The following is a 7,806-nucleotide window of genomic DNA, read 5'->3' on the forward strand; positions in this document are numbered from 1 at the left end:
ATTAACCATAGGCATCAATTATTTTTACATCTCACTATGTCCTTTCCAATGCTAGATAATATTTCATTAATTTATTTTAATTTTTCCTAACAAAGTTCATTATGAATTCCCAACAGCACAATTTTCTAGTGAGTATAAAAATTCTTCAACATATTTATTTCAACAAACAGCATTTTGCACTTTTTTTTTTAATTTTGCCAGAGATGGGGCTTGAAATCAGGGCCTGTGCACTCTCCCTGAATTTCTTTTGCTCAAGGCTAGCACACTACCAATTGAGCCACAGCACCACTTCCAGTTTTTCTGCTTAAGTCATACTGAGGAATCAAATCAAGTGCTTCTTGCATGTAAGGCCAGCACTGTACCACTAAACATATTCCCAGTCACTGGGTCTTTTGTTGTTGTTGTTGTTTTAAGATAGCATTTTACTATATGTCCGTCTGATTGCCTAAAACTTAGGTTGGCCTCAAGCTAACTTCTAAATCAGCCTCCCAATTTCAGAAATTACAAACATTGACCACCATATTCAGCTCATGACTCTTTGTGAGAGAATACTCTTTTTAGATATAGAAAGAGTTATTCTGTCTTCCTTTGACTGGATGGTTTTTGGATTCAGCAATTTTCATCACATTTCTTGTCCTGGTATTTTTCCCCTTCTAGATCAATAGAAATATTTCAGGTTCTTAACTTGAAGCTGATCCCTACCATCCAACAACACCACATTCTTGTGAATAGCACCAGCTGGCCTCATGAGCATAGCAGCCAGCTGGAGCTCAGCTATCTGATGGCCTTGGGCTCCCAACAATGTAATTATTTCTGTGCACAGCCTGAAAACTGTCATAGGTAATTTTGATTTATTCCATTCTGTTCTCAGCTACTTGCAATTCTCAGCTTTGTATGTTTTAAATTCTGTTAAACGTTAATTACTATTTCCAGTCACTCTCAAAAGTAACATATATGTCTTACTTTAAAATTCATTCAAACATGCAAAAATGTTAACGTAGTTGCTTTCCACCAGTAGCTCATATTTTAAAACCTAGCTACTTTAGAGGTCAAAAACTGAGGATTCAGGTTTAAAGCAGCCCATATTAGAAAATCTGAGATATTTCTCCAATTAAGAAACCAAAATCCAGAAGTAGACATGTGGCTCAAGTGGTAGAGTGTCAGCTTTGAGCAAAAAGAATAAGCAAGAATAATAGGTTAAATTCTAACTCCAATATTACTCATGAAAAACACACGGACACAGACAGACAGACAGACAGACACACACACACACACACACACACACACACACACACACACACACATATAATCTACATTTTCCTCGACTCCCTTTCCTGAGCAGTATACAATGCCATTAACTTAATGTATGTTTTCTCCAAATTATTATGGTAGGGATTAAACTACATTTGTATTTATGATAATGTTTGTTTTGTACTTTTTGTTTTACAATTATGTGTACTTATGTGAAAGAACAGTGTTTTGTGAAGACTAAACAGAAATCAATGTGTCAGTAAATAAGTAGGTGACAGGTAGTCTGAAAGATACAGATAAAAGCACTTGAAATTTTATTTCTACAAGTTTAAATATATATGCATATGTATGTATTTAAAATTTCTGCCAAAATTTTATTTCTATTAACAATGATCTATTTGTTACATTATATAAATTTCACATATGGTATGTTTCATAGTAGATTAATATTTATAGATTTTCTTTCCTTTGGAGACCAGGTTTTGCAGCGTAGACCAGGCTTTCCTCACCTGCTTATTCTCCTGTGTCAGGTTCCTGAGTATTGGCTGGTATTACCATGTGGTAGGATAGTACCAAATCCAGTTATATTATTTACATTTTGTACAGCAGAATATTACTGTGAACAGCTTTAAGCCAAATATCTTCATGAGTATGAATGAATTTCTTGCTAATATGTTATAAATAGAATTACTGAGTGAAGCCAATTATAGTAGGCATGCCTGTACTACCAGTACCCAGGAGGATTGTAAGTTTAGGAGCAGGCTGTGCTACACAGGAAGTCCCTTTTAAAACAAAAAATATCAGGTGAGCTAGGAAGATGGAATATATTGTTAAGCAGGTTGATAGAAACACAAAAAATTTAGTGTGTGTGTGTGCTTGTGCTGGTCCTAGGGCTTGAACTCAGTGCCTGGGCACTGTTCCTGAGGCTTATGCTCCAGTCTAGCACTCTAGCACTTGAACCAAACTCCACCTCAAGCTTTTTTAGAGATCATTGGAGATGAGTCTGATCCAGTTTCCTGTCCAGACTTAAAACCTTGATCCTCTTTTCTCAGCCTCTTTTGTAAGTAGGATTACAGGCATGTTGTATTACTGTTAAGTAATATAGTCAACATCATGCCAGTTTATACTCTTTCCAACAGTGTTTGAGTGTTGCACACACACCTAACATAAAACCGCTCCATGTTTGATGACAACCAGATCTCATAATGCTGTGCGATACGTATTGTTATGCTCATTTTACCTGTAAAGAATTTGAGATCCAGAGAGTTTCATTAATTTTGAGTCCCCATCTAGTATACAGTGGAGCATGTATTCAAGTCCAACTAGTTCTGTTTATTTCAGAAAACATGGAGTCATCATGTGGTCTAGTAAACATGTGTTCTAGTGAATACTGCTCTTTGCAAGTACAGTTCTGTGCCTGACAGATTACCTTTCTCTTTCTTTAACTGCACCCCCTTTCATAAGCTAGGGAAAGCACAAGTGATGAGAAGAGCCATTTTTGAAGGAGAAATTGATAAGGGGGTTGACCTTGGTATCACATACATATTAGTCTGACCTCCCATTTGAGTTATGGCTCCAGCACTCCATTTCTGTTTTTTCTTTTGTATTGTTATTATAAATGTGAATTACACAGAGGTTACAGTTATATAAGTCAGGTATGGATATATTTCTTTTTGAAAGGTCAGTACTTCCCTTGCTCTCTCAATTTTTCTCACTGGTTTGGTTTTTTTTAACTTCCCTCTTGTTCTTCTTCATCATCATCTTCTATTATCATTATTATCATTGTTATTATTATTATTATTGTGCTGTAGAGTTTTTAGTTACAATCGTGTGGTAATGATTACATTTCTTTTTCTTGTTTTTGTTTTAGTCAGTAATGAGGCTTGAATCCAGGGCCTGGACACTCTCTCTGAGATCTTTATGGCACTCATATTGAGCCAGAGCTCTAATTCCCTGAGTGCATTTTTTTGGACAATGTTACTCTTTCACTTTATCTCTTTTACTGTTTTCTCGTTCTTCCCCCAAAACAAATTGCATAGGTCATTTTTAACATAGTACCAATTGAATACCAGTGTTGCACGTGTTCATTCTTTGTCCCTCCTTTTCTATGACCCCTTTAACTTCTGAAAGAGAGATAAATGTAAAAAAATGGCAAAAATGAAAGAAAATATGTATCATCTTGTTTCTGTTTCCTGGTCACTGGTTATTTTTGAGATTGTGTGTGTGTGTGTGTGTGTGTGTGTGTGTGAATACTGGGACTTGAATTCAGGGAGCTGACCTTTAGCTTTTTTAATCAAGGGTGACAGTCTACGACTTGAACCAAACTTCCATGTCTTGATTTTGAATGGTTAATTAGAGATCAAAGTTTCACTGGTCTTTCCTAACTAGTCTAACTTCAGTTCACTTTCCTCAGATCTCAGGTTTCTAAATAGCTAGAATTACAGGTGTGAGCCACCGGTGGTGCTTGGCCTACTTTCTTTTTGTTAAGTAGTTGAAATGTAAAAGATAGTTGCAACCATAGTAAAAAAAGAAATCAATTTAACTTTCCCAGCTTCATTAACTTTTAATATTTTGTCACATTTGATACATACAGAAAAACATTTTTTTGTAAATGCTCCTGCAATTTGGTTTTCATATCGGATTTTTCCTCATGATGAACTTGATTTTATAGCTTTTTACTTACTAAATATTGATGAGAATATGTTCAGAGGGCATTGATGACCTTTTGTTGGCTTTCATGCAGAAATGTTGCAAGCTAACACTTGATAAATTTGTGTGCAAGACCCCGATGATATATCCACATTCTTAGCCAGAATACAGTAGTGCCTGTTACAAATCATCTAGATCTGACAAAACCCTGACTCAGGCCTTGTTACCACCTTCATGAATGTCCTCTTAGTGTGCAATCCTGACTCTCCAATGACCATGACAGAGCCCTGCTGCACGTTCTCATGACACAGCCAGGGTCACCAGTCAGGCATGGCACCTACAGTGTGATGGGAGACTGGTGACTGTTCCTATGGTGGAACGACACAGGAAATGTTAGGTCCTTAAGCTGTCATCAGTCCCCAGGGCTCCTCATGAGTACGATCCTAAGATTTAAGGAGACATCAAACTCTCTCTTTCTTGTGCAAGTTGTGGACATGTTTTTCTTCTGGGGCTATCATCTTCTGTGGAAAGATATGATCTGAGCTCTATAAGCCATTTTGCTTATTGTAGGCCCTTAGGGTAAGTCTGGCATTTATACTTAGACAAAAAGAAATGTAGTGATAAAAAATAGGAGACAACATTTTTCCTAGTCTATTTATTACTCAAATAGGTTTTCAGATTCTACCAGTAATTCTTATTAGTAAGAAGCACTATCTCAAAAATAATCAGTGACCAAGAAACAGAAACAAGATGATATTTATTTTCTTTCATTTTTTTACATTTATCTCTCTTTCAGAAGTTAAATGGGGGGTCTGGGAAGGTGGCTCAATGGTAGAGCACTTGCCTTGCATGCTCGATGCCCTGGGTTCGATTCTTCAGCACCACATAAGCAAAAAGAAAAAAGCCGGAAGTGGCGCTGTGGCAAAAGCGGTAGAGCGCTAGCCTTGAGCTGAAGAGCTGAGGGTCAGCACCCAGACCCAGAGTTCAGGCCCCACGTCTAAACCACCCCCCCCAAAAAAAAGAAGTTAGAGGTGTCATTTAAAAGGAGGGACAAAGAATGAACATGTGAAACACTGAAACTTTGATCTCCAATTAACCATTCAAAATCAAGACATGGAAATTTGGTTCAAGTCGTAGACTGTTACCCTTGATTAAAAAAAGCTAAAGGTCATCTCCCTGAGTTCAAGCCCCAGTATTCACACATTCACACATTCACACACACACACACACACACACACACACACACACACACACTAGTCCATAGTGCTCAGGAGCCTTACATGGAGATAAGCCTTCTCCAGCTCAATTTATCCTAGTCCTGGTCAGGACAGCTCTTCAAGCTGAAGTTTGGTGGCTAATAGTAATTCCTTCTCATTCTTTGTGCCTGTTGGTGTTGTTGAGTCCACTTCAGGGCAAAATCAGTGCCTGACACCTACTTGCTGCCGTGGCAAATTTGGCTGTTACATCCTAGATGTTATGGCCATTTAATTGTGAAGCCGTGTGAGGACACCCAACCCCACACAATTTCCCCAAGGTATGTGTCTCCTTTGCCCAGAAGTGCATTCAACAATTCAGCAACCAAAATATCACCCAGTCAAACTCAGAGTATGTTTCTATTTCCTTTAAAAAAATTTGCCATGCCTTTGATGATTTGTCATTGAATTACTGAAACAGAGTATACAATTTTATGTATTTGTAAGTCTTTAACCATCTTTCTTGAGCTCTTGTCATATTTCTATGTGTTTGCAGCTTGCGAAGGGAAAAAAGATTTAATTCAATATAGTCAGACTATCGTTCAGAAGGATCTTTTTAGAACCTTTGGAGGGAATGCCAACTTTCCATCTGGTGTTCTAAAGATGGCCTTCTTGGTACAGGAACTGAGTACACAGTCAAGATAAGAGGCTTGTCCTGATTTCTACTGACTTTCCTCTGGGGTCAGGGAGTGTGATCCCATGATATATGTGTCTGTTTTCTACACTGGAGGGCCCATGCCTCCTCTGAAAAATCTAAGGCTTAGGGATAAGAGATACTAAAACTCAAAACCCAGCTTCCTACATCAGTAGGATTACAGGTCTGAGTCTCATGGACTCAACTTTTTTATACATACTATACTCAGTTTCATTATATTCACTTTCATTATATTCACTTCATAGACAGATACATACAAATATATGTATACAATATTTATTTAAAATCAGTGTTATATCTAGAAACACACCAATATATATTCATATAATTATAATCAAATTATATCACTACTTTCTCCAATAACATTTACACTAATGTTTTGTGCAAAAAAACACTCAATTCTGAAAGTTTAAATTCCTTTTTAGTTTGAAAAGTAATATTGAATCTTATATATTATATAATATGCTATATATAACATGTATTTACATATAACTGATTTAATTGTGGAAATTTTTCCTGATTTTGTGTTTGTTCATCTATGTAAGCCTTAATTCTTCTATTGATGATGGCTTTTACTTTCCAGTATACATATCACCTATATATTTTGTCAAATATTTTCAGCCCAAAGTAGACTTTTTATATTATTGGAGCCAAATTTTCCTTCCATATTTGCTCAAGGCAAATGAATACAATGAAAATGTATACAGATTTGAACTCATTGTTGGAAGAGAGTCCCACTTACCGCTATAAGTATTGTGGCATTTGTCCCAATTGACAGAATAACTTTCTAGGACATCTGATCTGCTATGTCCTAGACCTTTTGTAGCGACCTTATCACCTCATACAGGCATGGCCTGGCTTCCTTGTCACTCTTTTTGCATTTAACAGCTCCTATTATATCCAGTAGGCTCTCTTCTACAACCCCCTGTCACTCTGCTTCCCCGCCTCCAGAACAGGTATGCACGATTCTTCAGATTGTACGTTTAAAAAGGAATATATTTAGGATTCATGAATTCTAGAATATGTCAAAAACATTGACATTTTAATAAAGTTAGAAAAATAAATAGAATGAACCTTTTACAAAAATCAGGAGAAAAAGAAAAATAAGGATTTTCTTAGGAAGGGGAAAAGGAATCTCAAAATCTAGACTGGCCTCTAAATTGCCTTCAGGCAGAAATTTTGCCTCAGAGTCTTCAAAGGGATCTACTTCCTCATTAAAGACAGGATTTTCTTCCTGAGTCCAGGGAGGGACAGATTCTAATTTATCAATTGGAAATTGGATCCCTTGCAAGACGAGAGATTGGTCTGGGTATTCTGTGAGGAAAGATTCCCTTTCCTCAACTGAATCTAGATTTTGGACCTCACTTATTAGTTTTCCTAAACATAGACTGGGGTCATTTTCCATTAGCACACATTTACCCTGCACACCAAGACGAGACGTGGGTTTTTTTTTTGACTGATTTAGAGCTGATCTAGCTGGATTGTGAACAACAATGGAAGACATTCTGTATGTCTTCTTCCTTGGTGCTATGTGTAGATACACCTGCATCACATGTGGGGTTCAGAATCAGTGGGATTTCCACAGGACTCAAAACCTACTTTGGCCTTTCTACAAATTGAAAAAAAACCCTCTACCTTCACAGGATTTCTGGAGATCAGCGATGGCTTTGATCTCCATCAGTCACCATAGACGACATCATTGATGGGTTCTTTATCTGGAGTTCTGCAGGAGCTTCTCTACGGTGATGCAAACCTGATAATGGAAATAGGTACAGGAATCTTAGAGTAGACCTTAGACGTTAAGGTGTCACTAAACTTCCAAGAGGATCTAATGGGAGGATCAATAGGATTTGAGTTGGGACTGAACACTGATGAGGAGGTAGGCTGTTTCTAACGAGTGGCTACTTCCAAGTTCTTTCAAAAGGAGAACAGACATTACCTTGCAAAGAATATCCATAAAAGGAAATTTTGCCAAGCTGGGGAGTACTAAGGGCTCTT

Source organism: Dipodomys spectabilis, unplaced genomic scaffold, assembly GCF_019054845.1.
Source record: "Dipodomys spectabilis isolate Male_0828 unplaced genomic scaffold, ASM1905484v1 ptg000581l, whole genome shotgun sequence".
Taxonomy (NCBI): domain Eukaryota; kingdom Metazoa; phylum Chordata; class Mammalia; order Rodentia; family Heteromyidae; genus Dipodomys; species Dipodomys spectabilis.